General features: G+C 45.1%; 1 long non-coding RNA gene across 2 annotated transcripts in view; it reads right to left on the bottom strand.

Annotated features, from left to right (window-relative positions):
- The window catches only part of LOC307094882, a 247,968-nt gene that overhangs the window by 65,225 nt on the left and 165,167 nt on the right, over window positions 1-17,576 (bottom strand). For both annotated transcript variants that reach the window (XR_013813138.1, XR_013813139.1), the window contains exon 7: window positions 7,952-8,046. This is a non-coding gene — a long non-coding RNA (uncharacterized lncRNA). The remainder of the gene's footprint in view (window positions 1-7,951; window positions 8,047-17,576) is intronic.

Below are 17,576 nucleotides of genomic sequence, written 5' to 3'. Positions count from 1 at the left end.
AAAAAGCTTCATTTATGAAAAAAAAATTATTAGTAGTTGTTTAGGTTTCTTAATTTAAAATGGAACGAGTATATTATTATAGAAGCTGGGCGAAATAGGTCAGACAGACTAGGACAAATACCAGAAGATTTCACTTACATGTGGAATCGCAGAAACAAAACAAAACAAAACAAAAAAGCAAATAAACCGGACAGACACAGACTCAGAGATACAGAGAACGTTTTGAGGGTTTCTGGGTGGGAGAGGGATTGGGGGGCTGGGTGAAAGGTGAAGCGATTAAGAAGCACAAATTGGCAGCTACATAACAGCTAAGGGCATGGAAAACACAGCAGAGGGAATATGGTCAATAATATTGTACTAACTATGGATGGTGTCAGATGGGGTACCAGGTTTATCGGGGTGGTCACTCTGTAAGCCCTAATCTTGGGGTTGTACACCTGAACCTAATATCGTATGGGATGCCAACTGGAATTTAAAATTTTAAAAAAATTGTGCAAGTGTAATTAATAAATAAATAACATTTCAACATACACAAGATAGCCTTTATTTTAATAATTCGAACTTCAGGGAGAAATAGACAACCTTTTGCTTTTGTCCACTCTCATTGCCATCTGCCGGGTACTTGCTCTTTAAATCAAATACTAAGTTAAATTCTTACACACTAATGCTTTTGTACATTTATTTTTTTTTTTAGAGAAATGTCCTTTTTTGAAGGGGCATACCAAAGTGAAACAGAATCCAGGATACTGTTTAATATTTTTACAAATCTAAGTTCGTGTGAGTCACTTACATCATTTTACTGAAATGATTGAATCAAAGTAACTGATTGGACATTTAAGATTTCTTTGAATAGTATTAAATGGTAATAATTAGAGTTTAACAACATTGAACATTGCTTATGTATTTTAATACTTCCTTTCAGAATTTTCTTTCCTCCTGTCAGCATTGTCTGTATTTTAATATTTAGAGAGGGTGAATTTTAGACACCTGATTATGTCTCCATTTAACTGTGGACTATAATACAAGAAAACTAAAACCAAGCTCGTGCCGATTTTTACGTGGACCATCACAATCAGAGGCAATCTCAGTGGTAATATGTTTTTCATTCTATTATAATCTATGAAAAGGCCTCTTTCTTAATTCTAATTCTATGTAATAAAATTCAACTGCAGGTTTTTATTCCAAGGGCAGTAAGAATGGGAAGGCAACTTGTAATATTGTAGAAATGTTTTGCTTCAATGTAGTTGATATATTGCAGCGGTCATTTTAAAAGGCAATACTGGGAATGGTAGAGAAAGTAAAAGACTCACAGGTTTGGTTGTATAATCTGTGATTTTTTTTTAAAAGTCACTTAGAATTTTTAAATGTGTCGAGTGTACACAATTCTAATTAAACATTACTATTTCCGTTTCTGTAGTCCATAAGAAGTAACACAATGTGGCAAAGCAATTCAAGTTTGTCTGGCTCCATTCTAGTGGTCTAATTTTCATATTTTAGATCATGTATACAAACCACAGGCACCAGTTAAAAATGATTAAAAGATATTTCAAAGGTATTATTCTGTTAAAATTCGGAGTTAATATCATGGTTCAGAAATCACCCATTTGGGTCCCTTCTGGGGTAGGAAAAAAAAAAAAAAGAGAGAGAGAGAGACAGAAAGAAACCAGCCAAAAGTTTGACATCTTAATCTTGGTTATTCTTTCAAAAAATAGTACTGTGGCAAAGAGTTTTGTTAGCAGAGGGAAAATTCGGAGCAGGAGGAAAAGTGAATTTTCTGTGTCTCATCGGTCTGTGTCAATATTGGCCCAAGTGGGCTGTTTGCTTCTGTTTGTTTTCATCCGTAGACGTATTTCATGGAAGTCTGCAAGATTCAATGCATTGTATTTGTTTTGTGTGTCCAAGGACTTACTTAAGTCTCCTCAGGTACATGGAGAAGACGGGTTTTTCAAACGAGGTAGCCAGCATTCAGTCAAGCGTGGCAGGTTTTTTTTCTTCCTTCCACTTACAGAATTTTTGGTATGTGGTCATTACATCTAAACACTTTTGTATCTCTGTTTCTTCATTTTAATCTCTTGGCATATAAAAAAAATTCAGATCCCCCTCTTCACATTTTATTTATGCCAATATTTACAAATCCTCGAAGCAAAAACATTGCAACGTGTAAGTATCTGGTCATTTTGCATAAAAGATTCCGACAGCTAACCATTTAAGCACATTGCTAAATACTCAGTTAAAATCGCAGGACACAGAGCCTGAACATTTTTTTTTTAATGTAAAGTTAACATTCTGTGCTGAAAAAATAAAACAATTTTAATTATTTCTCTAAGCAAGTCCATCTCTCAATTGATGACTTAAGCTTAGGCGGCTCACAGGGTACATTTTTTCCACTAAAGGTAATTAGTGTAATTAATTAATTATTCGATAATTGCAATGCAGGTTAACAAACTCCTCTCTGAAAGTTTTAAAAAATGTCCTTCATTCAAACGGTGAACTCTAAGCCTATAAAACTCTTCAAAGAACCCCAAGATATCAAGCAACCTTTTATTTAGCTAAACCTACCCCCCGGGGACCTTTACTTTTATTCAGACTTAAATGCTCAGTCTGCTCACAGCTCAGTAAAAAACCAGAAAGCCTTAACGGATCACTGATTTTAACCAAAGAGGTAGGTGGGTATTCCCGATAAGTGAATTCAAAACAATTTTTTTGTTTTAGCATTAATAGTTTTCATCAAGTGAAAACCAGCAGAGTTAACGTTTGAGTAAGCGTGCTGATTAACATATCTTTTATTTTAAACCCGAGGACAAACATTCTGAAACAATATCTATTACGTCGGAACAAGGGTGTGTGTGTTTTTTTTGTTTTTTTTTTTCCGGCCCATTTTCTAATATTCTCGCAGCGGAGTTCTTTTGAGCCGCGTACAAAGCCAAGGATTCGGTTGAAAACGGCGGGAAGACATAAAAAAATCAGTTTAAGGAAAATGATATTTAATCTTGCATCGGTTCAAGCTAATGGATGAGGTGGTTAAGCGTTTCATTTTGCATGAGGTTGAGGGGCTCAGTCCTGGTGCTTTGTCTTTGAAAGTGTATTTGTGACTTAAAGATAAAAAGACGCAGGTCTGAATTTAGAGGTGACATGTTTTAAAAGGTGCTGATCCATTTTAGGTAAAATTATTATCATCAACAGCAAGAAGCTTTCTCGGTATTTGTTAGTGCTTTTGTTCCTTAAAGATCTACATAATCTCTTTAGAAGACACATACTTTGTGAAATGTAGGCTTTTTTTCTTTCTTTCTTTCTCGGAATGATCCTGGGTGTCAAACATTGCTTTTAAATAATATTTTTCTAGCCTTGGAAAATGCATGCCAATTCGGAAAGCGACGGTGAGATAAACGATGTATCTGACAAAAACAGAGAGGGGGGCAATTTCCATGTTTAGCTAAAAGAGGAACTTGAGCAGCATTAAATCAGGGACGAGGAAAAATCACTCTCAATTATACCCGTGTTCCTTCTTGCTCTCTCTTCTAAATAAAGTCCCCCAAAAAGCTTTCATCCTGGAAAACGCAAAACCAGTCACCAAACCGCCTCCTGTCACCGGTGCAATATTGATCTTGTAATTACCGCTTTGAGGGCCAAAATGGACCTTTTAATGTGTGATTATGAGATGTTATCAAAAGTAAATGCTGGCAACAAGTGTCTCCCACGCTTACAAAGCATTTTCATGCTCACTGGGCAAGATGGATGTAAGTCCCGGACTGTGAAAACATAACCTTTCCACCGAAAAAAAAAAAAAAAAAAAAGGAAAAAATCTATAACGTTGGCTTTCTCTTTTTTAAATGGATTTTTTTTTATTTAAAAAAAATGGTATTATTGATTGCACTTGCTGAAAAGAATTCCTCACATACTTTCTGTAGCCTTTGGGAGTTCATTGCTACCTTGTGGCATTTGCAAGTGTTTCTATGTTTGTGGCACGGCATTCAGATTTCTTGTCAAACCTCACCCCGGTCCTAATCGCACACACACACATAGATCTCAGACAGACAGACAGACGACAGCCACGGCTTCTTGTCCTAACCCTCCCCGGGAGGACAGGTAGGGGCACGAACAAGTGGCTGATGACCCCACGGCATGTCTGTGGCTCTCTCGCCTGACACTTGTCAGAGAGAAACGAGCGAAGATGCTCTTATCAATTACAGGTTCTCAGGGTAGCGCCGGGGATGCGAGAAAGAGGAGGGCGGCTTTTTTGAGGTTGTATTTTTTTAAAGGATGACATCTGTGAGCGATCAGAAGAGGCCAAGAAAAAGACTTTGAAATGCTTACAGGCAAAAAAAAAAAAAAAAAAAATCTAAGAAAAATAGTGTTGAAAATAAAACATCAAGTTCTTTTTTTTTTTTTTTTCTGTAGCAAATAGATGCTTAGAGGCTGAAGTATTTTTTATCATCTGAAGTTAGATAATATCACACCACACAGCCGAGTGCAGACTGTCCCGGTGAGCTAATTAAATACCAAACAGTTGGAATAGTAAGAAATGTCCCGGATCGAATAGAATTTCTTTGGAGATCGTTTTGCTGGAATCAGGTTTTAGTCCCTAACCTCGTTTCAGGAAGCGAGGAAGGCATGCAAAAGGGAACATATTGGGTCGTCTGTCCTTCCCGCTAATGGACATGATGTCTTTTAAATAAAACCATTTACTCAGTGACAGCAAATGCCATCAACAGATGTGGACTTACTGGCTGAGGCAAGGCAGCAGATTAACTGATGGGAGTATCCATTGCGGTTCTGAAAATAGATGTTATTTAGGGGGACGGTGGGATCCGGGGAATAATCATTCGTATAATTAGAAACTGGAAATGAGTCAAAAGGAATGGCTTGGGCATAAAAACGCCACTGGAAACCACGTGAAGTGAGGTGCTTACCAAAGTCCACCCGATGCACGTGGAATTTGCTGTTTTCTTTTTTAAAATAATTTTTTATTGATTTTTTTTTTTTTTACAGAGAGGAAGGGAGAGGGATAGAGAGTTAGAAACATCGGTAAGAGAGAAACACCGATCAGCTGCCTCCTGCACACTCCCCACTGGGGATGTGCCCGCAACCAAGGTACGTGCCCTTGACCGGAATCGAACCTGGGACCCTTGAGTCCCCAGGCGGACGCTCTATCCAGTGAGCCAAACCGGCCAGGGCTTTGCTGTTTTCTTTCGAAGACCAGACTGAGCTAGATCTTGGAGACAGACCGAATTTGGTGCAAATAAAAATCCTGGTAAATGCTATGCATCCTATACCAACAGTTTATTTGAATGCCTTCAGGAATTAAAATTTATTTAATTCCCTCCCAATTGATGTCTCCCACAGCAATGTGGTCAAATGGTTGCCTATTATTGGATAGGACTCCTGTATCGAGAAGACATTTAGGTTTTCCTTATTGTGGGCAATTATGTCATTCTCCCTCTTGCCTGAAAAAATGTAGCATAGCGTTTGGCTCAGTGGCTAGAGCATCGGCCTGCGGACTGAAGGGTCCCGGGTTCCATTCCGGTCAAGGGCACATGCCTGGGGTGTGGGCTCAACCCGCAGTAGGGGGCGCGCAGGAGGCAGCCGATGGATGATTCTCTCTCATCACTGATGTTTCTTTCTCTCTCTCCCTCTCCCTTCCTCTCTGAAATCAATAAAAAAAAAAAAGTAGCATAGAGGAACATATCAGAATAGTCCTATGCTGAAAGAATGCAGAATAAATGACTATAAGACAGGAGAATGGGGGCGCCTCTGAACGAATTCCATCGAAACGCACATCATCTCTCAACTGTGGTTCGACTTGAAAACTACCCAGAATGCCCTCACTCCACCAGACACTCCTCGTCAACCCCTCAATGGTCACAACCGTTAGGTTCACCAAGGATCGCATCGCCACGTTAAACCAAGGCCAAGGGAGGCAGGCACGGAAACATAGAGAGAGAGAGGGAGAAAGAGAGGGAGGGAGGGAGGGAGGGAGGGAGAGAGAGAGAAAGAGAGAGAGAGAACCCGCTCATGATGAACTCCCAGCAACCTCAGAAAGCAGAGCCCCTCACTCCATCATTGACCATTGACATCACCCCGCTGGGCTGTGATCTGGGCCAGCAGGTGGGGAGAGCGTATTAAACCCAGCACGCCCCCAACCCCACCCCAACCCCGCAGCCCGCAACGCCCCACGTCAGGGCCAGCGGGGGGCGGGGGGGGGGGGCTCCAGGACGCGTCTTCGGTGGCCCATTCTGAACGATCAACCTCTTGGTCGTCTTTACCTCTCCCCACCGCACGACAGGGTGTCACCGCCTAATGGCAACTTGCAAGAGGAACAAACTCATCCAGTTGTGTGTGTGTGTATGTGTGTGCGTGTGTGTGCATCTGTGTGTACGTGTGTGTGTGTGTGTGTGTGTGTATGGGCCACTGTCGTGATTAAAAGGAGTGCCACGCCCTGGCCGGTTTGGCTGAGTGGATAGAGCATCGGCCTGCCGACTGAAGGGTGCCAGGTTCGATGCCGGTCAAGGGCATGTACCTTGGTTGCGGGCACATCCCCGGTAGGGGTTGTGCAGGAGGCAGCTGATCGAGGTTTCTAACTTTCTATGCCTCTCCCTTCCTCTCTGTAAAAAAAAAAATCAATAAAATATATTTAAAAATAATTTAAAAAAATAAAAGCGGTGCCACTCTGTAGCTTACTGCAACCATTCAGGGCCTTTTCATTACAAAAAGAAAAAAAAAGGGCTCTGAGATAAGGAACTTTGCTAAAATGTGGATGTATAGGAGGTTGCTCTGTCCGCTGATGAGATAATGGAACTTATGGCGCACGATTATTCACGTTTTCGTAGCTTTTCATTGAATGTGAGCAGTGGTCCATTGGGAAGGTGCATTGGGCTTTCCTGCCAACGCCCAATAACATTGTATTTCTACAACATCCTTTCAGAAATCCACGTTAAGATTTATCACTGTAAGTCCATGTTTCTACTCTGGACCGAAAAGATTCTGGGGCCCAAATACAGAGAAACAAGATGTTTGGTTCCTTCGGAAGTTTTATCATTTGGCATCGTCACAGGCGACTCGCTCATGATGGCCCATTTGCCCCAAGTCCAGAGAAGCAAAAACTCCCGGGGGGGGGGGGGGGGGGGGCTTGGTCCCCATCAGAGCATCCACCTGGCACTCGAGAAGGTTTTGCAAGAAAGACCTTAAAATGCCGGTAAAAAGGAATACATGCATCTCAATAATCTAAAAAGTTGTTGTTTGCGATGACTCTTTGCAGACATATCTCCATAGAAAGAAAACAACTGTCATGTGACAGAAAGGGACAATATTTTCAAAGCCCATGGACACCCTGTGCTTGGTCCTTATCCTATTTCTAGCTCTTTCTCCCCTCCTCTCTCTGAGTAACTAACTCCTCAGAGTCTGGGTGGCATCCTCTAACCAACAACAAGTGACCAGAGCTCCCATCACCACGTTTGAATGAAAACATAAAAGCGATCGGCCGCATTGAGAACAGATAAGAGACACGTATTAGATCACGTCGATTTCTCATCAACCCGCCCCCGCCCCGCACCTTTCCGTTATAATCCATCTGACCACGGCGCCTCCTTTAAGATCATCGCTTTGTGTCCCGGGCCCACGGAACTCAGAATCAAACTGTTCACTTTTCAAACCCACATGAAAGGCGCCGGATGAGCAAGAGTGCGTCCCAGTGTGACCACTCGCGCCCAAAAGGTTTTATCTCTTTACTGTATTTGATGAAAGGCCTCGGATTGAGTTAAGCAGCGAATCCGGGAGAATAATTAGCTGCTGTCGAGTCCCCCCTGTCCCCCCCATCCCACACCCCCCCGCTTTTTATATGAAAGCTTAAATAAGGGAAAATGGAATGTCAGTCAGCAACTGGCTCACACCATCACAGTCATTATAATCTATTAGAATGAAACCATCATCATTAGAATTTCTGCTTTTCTCCTACCTTGGGGTGGATGGATGGACTGTTTTCCTCTGTTTCACGACAGCTGTAATTTTTACAGAAGCTCTCGGTGTGTTTTCGTCAGTGTCTAAAGCAGCCTAAAGGGGGAAAAAAAAATAAAATAGAAAAAATAAAATAGAAAAAGTAGCTCTTGGCCTATAGAAATATACATTCGTGCGTTAGTGACTCGGAGCAGGCAACGTGGGCGTGTGTGTGTCTGGGTGTCTGTCTGGAGGCCTGCTCAGCATTTTTGCTCATCTCGCCCGGCAGCTGGACCCTGACCTTCAAGTTCTTTCTTTTTCTTTCTCTTCTTTCTTTCTTTATTTTTTTTTTAGAAAAAGAATTCTTTTCAGATGCCAAGTTCCCCCCTTTCTTCCCCTCCCACTGACACCATCCTATTCAGACCGAGAGATAACTTTATTCATCTGCACATCATTGTATCCAATTCAATAGGCAAACCCGCTCGGCCGGCCCTCGGAGTGGCCGGACAGTTATGTCTTCATTCCCCACCCGGGCCCCCTCCCCGGCCCCCCGCGCAATGAGATTTTCACCACCGACCCTTCAGGCATGAAATGAACACGCTTGCAAAAAAAGAAAGAAAGAAAAAAAGAAAGAAAAAAATCATCCCCAGCAAGTGTTTTTAGGACGCTGCTGGGTCCCCATAGCTATAATTCCTGGCCAACTTTTCAATGGGATGGGCCGGGCTGAGTGGCTTAGAATCCTCTCCACGTAACACACGTTGGAGGATTCATTTATTCATTCGGTGTCCGTGAAACAAGGCGCGGGCATCTCACGTGTGTGCTTTGGTACCGAATTCGGGGCATCCGGCCTTAGAAAGCGACACCTCGCACAGATTATACAAAGAACGGAGAAGAAGAATGCCATCTCCCAGCCCCCAAAAGCAAATATCCTGTCCCCCAGAAAAACAAAATTATTATGTGTGTCTCTGGATCGATTTCGGAAGAGAGAGGAATTAAAGAGAGAGGAATGAAAGACACACACACACACACACACACACACACACACACACAGGCTCTAGAACACTTTGATTTATTTCACTTTGGGGGAGTTTGGAGTTTTCAAGAGAAAAACAGAACTTGCTCAGTGCCAGGAACATCAAGGAAGTGTTTGATGTTGGCCCCTCTCGCTGCAAAACCAGTCTAGTATCTTTCGTCAGAACACAGGGTATCAGATTAGCGTGGGGGGTGGGGGGTGGGGGGGTGGGGGCTGGCTGGGATAAGGCAAAAGAGTTCCTTCCTTACGAGCTGGGGTTGCTTTTGGAAAGTTCCAGAAGGAGCCCTTCCAAAAACAAAACAGCCTCTGGGGTTGCGATGTTGGAAAAAACAACAACAACAACAAAAATCTTGGTCAAAATACTTTTGAACTGGACCATCCTGGGACCCCTCCCCGCCCTCCCCCACCCCCCAAACACTCCCCCACCCCATCCCCCGCCCCCATCAGAATGCAAAGCCTGAACGTCGAATGATTAAAATTAAACAGAGCATCGCCAAGTCCTTAAAGGGATATAAAACCTCCGAGCTCCTGCAGGTGGAAAAGGAGAGAGATCTTTTGAAAAAAAAACAAAAACAAAAACAAATAACCAGACTTACATCCCCGAGATGGCATTTGCTACTCTAGCTCCTATCTGCGTGCGAAGAGGCCCTGGCGGACCCTGGGAGGATTTGGGAGTTTCAAAAGCGAGAAGTTTATACATTAGGGCTGCGGGTTGCAAAACACTGTTGATATTCAAATGTTTATTGTGCAAAATCTGGGATAAGCCGCCGATGAGGGCCCCCTTCAAGTGCCTACAACTCTTGCTAATTCCCCTCAGCATTGAGGCGCGCACAAAGGCCTTAATCCAACCCCACTCTCTTTTTCAGAAAGCCCAGGCCATTTTCTCTCCCGTAAACTAACAACACCGGCCCGGCCCGCTGCAGAGGGGCTCAGGGAAAAAGCGCTCCGTGTTTATACTTGGCCGACACACACACTTTGTGCTTCTCGGGCAAGCGCGGCGAGGAGCTATAAGTGGTTCCCCAGGCTTCACGGTTTCTGTAGGGGTGGGGAATCCTTCAGACTTTGGGGGGGGGGGGCGGGGGGCGGTGTTTAAGGAGGAAAAAGGCACTGGGGTGTTAGGCGCTACCTGGGAAAAGAAATGGATGGCTGGAGACTTATTCTTGTCCTTGTGATTTAGGTGGGGGAAAGCAGGCTTGATTGGTTTAGGTTAGATGCACATTTTGTTTGTTTGTTTGTTGTCATCCTCACCCGAGGATGTTTCTCCATTGATTTTTAGGGAGAGTGGAAGAGAGAGGGAAAGACAGAGAGAAACATCGATGTGAGAGAAACACATCGATTGGTTGCCTCCTGCATGAGCCCCGACCAGGGCCCCGGGCCGGGCAGGAGCCTGCAACCAAGGTACATGCCCTTGACCGGAATCGAACCCGAGACCCTTTGGTCCGCAGGCCGACACTCCATCCACTGAGCCACACCGGCTAGGGCTGGAGACTTAATTCTTGTCGTTCTGATTTAGGTGATAGAAAGTAGACTTGCTTTGTTTAGGTAGGATGCACATTTTGATAAGGTGGTATTACAGGTGGTATTATTGTTCTTCAACACTGTTAGCTTCTCTCTCCAGTTTTTTTCTCTACTCCCCACAAATGCTTTGTATTATTATTTCCCAGAGATATATCTTAAGATCATATAGACAGCCCGGCTGCGGTGGCTCAGTGGTTGAGTGTCGACCTATGAACCAGGAGGTCACTGATCAATGCCCAGGTTGTGGGCTCGATCCCCACTAGGGGGCGTGCAGGAGGCAGCCGATCAAGGATTCTCTCTCATCATTGATATTTCTCTCTCTCCTTCTCTCTTCCTCTCTGAAATGAATAAAAACGTACTTTTAAAAAATCATATAGACAATTGTCACTGTTTTCTCTCAGTCACGAGTTGCCTTTATCAGGATGAGAAACGGGATCCAGCCCACATGTGAGGCCTCTTACTTTTCGCACCTGTACTTCTGGCGGTCATTCCTAATTTCCGGTGAAAATTCCCCTCGCAAACCATTACATCTGCTGTTGGAGGTGGCCACCAGGCATTTGCTTCTGATGGTGCGGATGCAAGTGACCAATTCCTCTGATAATTAAGTAGCTGTGGGTGCAATTAGAAGGGAGCACGGCCCTGGCCAGGGTGGCTCAGTGGATAGAGCGTCGGCCCGCGGATTGAGGGGTCCCGGGTTTGATTCCGGTCAAGGGCATGTACCTTGGTTGCGGGCACATCCCCAGTAGGGGCTGTGCAGAAGGCAGCTGATCGATGTTTCTCTCTCATCGATGTTTCTAACTCTCTATCCCTCGCCCTTCCTCTATGTAAAAAATCAACAAAATATATTAAAACAAAACAAAAAAAAGGACGTGAGCATAATTTTGCCCATAAATGAATCACAGACATGAGACCGACCGGGAAGCCAACATGAGAACAGATGTGAGTCGGTTTCAGAGTTGGACTTTGGTCATTGGGGGTCACCAGAAATCCAACCACCCAGAATTCTGGATGCCTCCTTTCTATTGATTTCTATTCATGGGGAAGCTCAGACCGGCTACTTGGGAATGCTTCTGCGTTGCTTATAGACACTACGACCAGAATCGAACCTGGACCCTTCGGTCCGCAGGCCGACGCTCTATCCACTGAGCCACACCGGCGAGGGCGGTGAGAAGAAATTCTGGTGGGTCCCTTTGAAGTCCCTGTGCTTGGAATTGAGACAGCTGATCCGTATGTCTTTGCTTGAGATTACTCTGTGTCCCAGTAGCTTCTCCAACAGAAAACAAGATACATTCACCCTGGCCAAGTAGCTCAGTTGGTTCGAGCATCGTCCCAATACACCAAGGCGGCGGGTTCGATGCCAGGTCAGGGGATATACAGAATCAAACAATCTCTATATGTAAAAGGCTAATACGCAAAGTGTCCACTCGGGAGTTCGACCGGGAGTTCAATCGCTCACTATGACGCACGCTGACCACCAGGGGGCGGTGCGGAACGAAGGAAGGCCCAGGCCGGCAGCTGGGGAAGGAAGGCCCTGATCGGCCCCGAGCGCTGGCCAGGCCTAGGAACCCTACCCATTCATGAATTTCGTGCACCGGGCCTCTAGTGAATACATAAATAAGTGGAACAACACATCTCTCTCTCTCAAATCAATAAATAAAATAAAATAAAACAAAATTAAGATACTTTCAAGATAATGCACCTTAAAGACAGTAATCTTTGCAGCAAGAGACTATTGTAACACAGCGTAAGATGAACCTATGGCAACCTTGGTAACGTTTCTAATGAATCATGCCACACATTTGAAACAGTTTCTAGATTACAGTATCTGAAATCAACTGGGGGGCACCCCAAGCTAAACCCCAAATGGCTAAAAAAAAAAGACATTTTCTATCATGACTTTGAATACGAAGGAAATAACCAACTCAATGGTCTTTCTGAACCAAACTCAATCCCGTTTAAAACAAGTTAAATGTATTAGGGTGACATTGATTAATAACATGACACAGGTTTCAGATATACAATTCTACAATACGTCGTTGGCATATTGTATACTAGAGGCCCGACGTTTGTGCACGGTAGGGTCCCTAGGCCTGGCCGGTGATCAGGGTCAATCAATCTGTGGGGCAACCGGTGGGGTGATCTGGGGGACCCTGCTGGCACCCGCCTTGGCTGGCCTGGGGCCTGCGGGCTGGGGGCAGCTCCTGCATTGAGCGTCTGCCCCCTGGTGGTCAGTGTGCATCATAGCGACCGGTCGTTCCGCTGTTCGGTCGATTTGCATGTTAGGCTTTTATTATATAGGATTGTATATTTTAAGGCCTGGTACAAATCCTCTGATTTCTGCGATTGCATATTTGTCTAATCGTAAGAACTATGGTATATGACCACTTTTAAGATTTCAGAATGGCCCTAGCCCAGTGGTCGGCAAACTCATGAGTCCACAGAGCCAAGTACCAACAGGACAACGATGGAAATTTCTTTGGAGAGCCACATTTTTTAAACTTAAACTTCTTCTAACGCCACTTCTTCAACATAGACTCGCCCAGGCCGTGGTGTTTTGTGGAAGAGCCACACTCAAGGGGCCAAAGACCCGCATGTGGCTCGTGAGCCGCAGTTTGACGACCACTGCCCTAGCTGTTTTGGCTCAGTGGATAGAGGGTCGGCCTGCGGACTGAAGGATCCCGGGTTCGATTCTGGTCAAGGGCACATGCCCGGGTTGCAGGCTTAATCCCTGGTAGGGGCCATGTAGGAGGCAGCCGATCCATGATTCTCTCTCATCACTGATATTTTTCTCTCTTACTTCCTCTCTGAAGTCAATAAAAATATATTAAAAAAAAAAGATTTCAGGATGGTCTTTATCTTTGAAACTCTTTTCAGCTAGGAGAAAAAAATTCTGCACGAAACAGCCAAATGGGGAACAATCGGGACATCACAACGCAAACTGGATCTAGGCCGCCGTGTCTAATGGTTCGCTCTTACATTATCGAAATTAAATCACTTATGTCATTAGCGTGGTTTGCATCCTCGCAGGCCTTCTGGGTAGACAGGCCACGGGCCCGAATGAACATGAAAATGGGTTTCTCCCACTGCCGCCTGAGGTCACTCCTGGCGGGGAATCAGCTTGGCCGCGGGTGGGGCCCGATCGCCCCGCCAGGGAGGGGAGACAGAGCCACAATTTCTCCTAAAAATGGTGTGACTCAATCCCAGGAAATGTGAAATGACACTCGTTCAGCATAATTAAAAGCTCCCAGGTTTATAGCAAAAGGCAATACGCAGTCTGATGGGGAACAGTTCAGGCGCAAGCAAGCAAGGTCCCGCCCGGGTGAGTCTGGCCTGGAGTGGCCTGTCATTGGGTAATGAACAAGGGCATGTATTTTTAAAAAATATATTTTTATTAATTTCAGAGAGGAAGGAAGAGCGAGCGAAAGAGAGAGAGAGAAACAGCAACGAGAGAGAATCATGGATCGGCTGCCTCCTGCACGCCCCCTAACTGGGGATCCAGCCTGCAACCCGGGCATGTGCCCTTGACTGGAACCGAACCCGGGACCCTTCAGTCCACAGGCCGACACTCTATCCACTGAGCCACACCAGCCAGGGCAGGGTATGCATTTTTTTAAAAGTTTTCATTAGTTGGGCCAAAGATCTGCATGAAGCATTACTTTCCTCGGGGAAGAAAAGAAACGAAAGAAAAGAGGAAGAAAGGAAAGAAGGAAGGAAACTTTAGTCCCTAAAATCTACCAGAGAGAATGATGCGGGGGGGAAATGGTGGTTTTGAGCTCCTGTGTTTTATTTTACTTAATTTTTTTTAGTTACTTTGTTTTATTTAAAGATGGGGATACTGCATTAGGGGGTGTGCACGAGGCAGCCAATCAATGATTCTCTCTCATCATTGATGTTTCTCTCTCTCTCACCCTCTCCCTTCCTCTCTGAAATCAATAAAAATATATTAAAAAAAGAAAAAGAAAAAAAAAGAGGTCACGGTTTGGTCCCCAGTGAGGGCACATGCCCAGGTTGCAGGCTCGATCCCCAGTGGGGGGCGTGCAGGAGGCAGCCGGTTGATGTTTCTATCCCTCTCCCTTCCTTTCTCTCTAAAATCAATAAAAACATTTTTTAAAAGAGTGATTTGCCCAATTTCTGCTGGCGTAAAGGCAAGAATCCAACCACCCTGACTCTGAGGTGGCCCCAGTCGGGAGCCCTAGGTGACCCCCCAAGTTAACCCCCCACCCCAAGGATGCTCGCTGGAGTGTCCTCAGACCCCGGGGAGACACCCCCTCTTTCTAATTGCAACCCACCCCTTCTATTGGCAGGTGGATCACCCAGCAAAAGCCCATTGAAACCCTCCTCTCCACGCTCTCTCCCACCTTCTCCACTCAAAAGGGACAGAGAGAGGGGGGGGGGGCCCGCACAAAAGCCTCTTCGCCCCAAAGCCCTTGTAATGGGCTCATTAAGCACCCGCCTGGGCTTGTTATCAAATACTTGGGAAGCGGCCGGCCCGTAAGTAGCTGCCTGTTTGCCACAGATAATATCAAATTGGAGAAACATGTAAAAGCACATACAAACACAGTAACATGAGATGGGCTCTAATGATACGGGCCCAGCGCACGGGGAAATAATTAGTCACGCCGTGCGCGGGGCTGGAGGGCTTGGAGCGGGGCTAATTTTGTGGGAGTTCTGTGTACGGGGTAAACAAACGTGCAGAATTCCCTGCGGGAGCAAGCAGAAACCACGCTCCGTCTTTAGAGGGTCGACACACGGAGTATTTACTAAACATTCTTCTGAAGCATCCCTTAAAGGGATGCGGTGAGATATTCTGATGACATCAGCTATGAACTTATGTTGGGTAAACTTAGCCTGATTCGGAATAAAAATGATTTCTTTAGCCCTAGCCGGGTTGGCTCAGTGGATTGAGCATCAGACGGTCGACTGAAGGGTCTCGGGTTCGATTCCGGTCAAGGGCACGGACCTCGGTTGCAGGCTGGATCCCTGGCCTAGCCAGAGCCTGTGTGGGAAGCAACCGTTCGATGTGTCTCTCTCACATCGATGTTTCTCTCTCGCTGTCTCTCCCCCTCCCTGCCACTCTTTTAAAAAATGAATGGAAAAATAACCTCGGGGGGAGGATTAACAACAAAAATTATTTACTTAGAATATATGGAGCGGGCCCTAACCGGTTTGGCTCAGTGGACAGAGTGTTGGCCTGCAGACTGAAGGGTCCCAGGTTCGATTCCGGTCAAGGGCATGTACCGTGGTTGCGGGCACATCCCCAGTAGGGGGTGTGCAAGAGGCGGCTGATCGATGTTTCTCTCTCATCGATGTTTCTAACTCTCTATCCCTCTCCCTTCCTCTCTGTAAAAATCAATAAAATATATTTTAAAAAAGGAATATATGGAGTGGTACTATTTATATTTTATGATGTTAACGCTAAAAATCAGTATCTTGATTTAAAATGAACACGCAAAGTATGTTATCGATGCCGGACATTAGAATGAGTGATTTGCAAACAACTGATGATTGCTGATCACCTTGTAGGGAATCACAACGGAAGGGAGTGATATTTTGAGGGAGAATTTCTCGATGGGGGAAAATTTGGTTTTCCATTGTCATCTGTGTAATAATCCTATGTAAAGTCCCCACCTATTCATTTCGCTGAGTTTTGCTCAAGAAAAACCCCTTTCTGCCTCAGAAAACTGTATGTCCAACCTCTCTGGGGAAATGAAGTATTTTTCTTATTTTTAAATATTTTTATGGATTTCAGAGAGAAAGGGAGAGGGAGAGAGAGATAGCTACACCAAGGATGAGAGAGAACCATGGATCGGCTGCCTCCTGCATGCCCCCACCCTGGGGATCGAGCCCACAGCCCGGGCATGTGCCCTGACCGGGAATTGAACCTTGACCTCCTGGTTCATAGGTCAATGCTCAACCACTGAGCCACACTGGCTGGGCTGAAATATTTTTATGTCTAAAACTTTAAAAGATCAAAAGATATTCTGTACCTCATCCCAGAGGAACCATCGGCTGTTGATATTATTGCTGTGATTTTTGATATCTTAAATGCTTGGTAAGCATTTGTCAGGATGGCAATTAGCGGCACAAACTGTACTCTTTCTCACCTTTCCTCCCCGCTACTACCAGGATCAGCAATTAAAAAGGACTCTTCCATAAATTTAAACTTAGCTTCTTCGCCTGGATTTAGGCTCGCTGGGATTTAAGACTGGGAGGAGGTGACCTTGTGATCAGAAATGCCGGACCCTGAGCGGGGACCCTGGATTTTCTAGGCATTTCCCCGTCACGTATAACCCTGGGCGCACCCCTGCATATCCCTCCTGTCCTCGTCTGTCAATTGTGAGGGCTGGGAAAATCGTGTCTACCTTGACTCCCGGCCCCCCCAATTCTATTTCTATAACGTGATCAGGGTAGAGAGCACAGACACGTGACCTGCCGTGGACACCCAGGTTGAGCAACCTTACTTAATTAGTGAAAAATCAATGCAAGCAATTTTTTTTTTTAAATAGGGCTTTTTGTGTGGCATGATGCTGACTGGTGGACAGATTCCACCTTTTGAAAATGGATATAAAAGAGTACCTTTTAATTTTTTTAAAATATATTTTATTGATTTTTTTACAGAGAGGAAGGGAGAGGGATAGAGAGTTAGAAACATCGATGAGAGAGAAACACCGATCAGCTGCCTCCTGCACACCCCCTACTGGGGATGTGCCCACAACCAAGGCACATGCCCTTGACCGGAATCGAACCTGGGACCCTTGAGTCCGCAGGCCGACGCTCTATCCACGGAGCCAAACCGGTTTCGGCAAGAGTACCTTTTATCTGGACAGAGTATATTCACATCAGAAGGCCTTCCGGACACAACTGGGCCCCTACGTCCACCATGTGTGTGTCCTCTGTCACAGTAAATCTGCCTGTGGTCCTTTCTCCTACGGATTCCTATCACTCTTCAATTCGCCATTAAAAACAAAACAGTCCTGGCCCGTGTGGCTCAGCGGATAGAGCGTCGGCCTGCCCATCAAAGGGTCCCGGGTTCGATTCGGGTCAAGGAGCAGGTACTTGGGTTGCAGGCTTCTCCCCAGCCTGAGCCCTGGTTGGG

The sequence above is a fragment of the Cnephaeus nilssonii genome, assembly GCF_951640355.1.
Source record: "Cnephaeus nilssonii genome assembly, chromosome: 24".
NCBI lineage: Eukaryota > Metazoa > Chordata > Mammalia > Chiroptera > Vespertilionidae > Cnephaeus > Cnephaeus nilssonii.
Note: the sequence above shows the minus strand (reverse complement) of the source record. Positions and strands in the feature narration are given on the sequence as shown.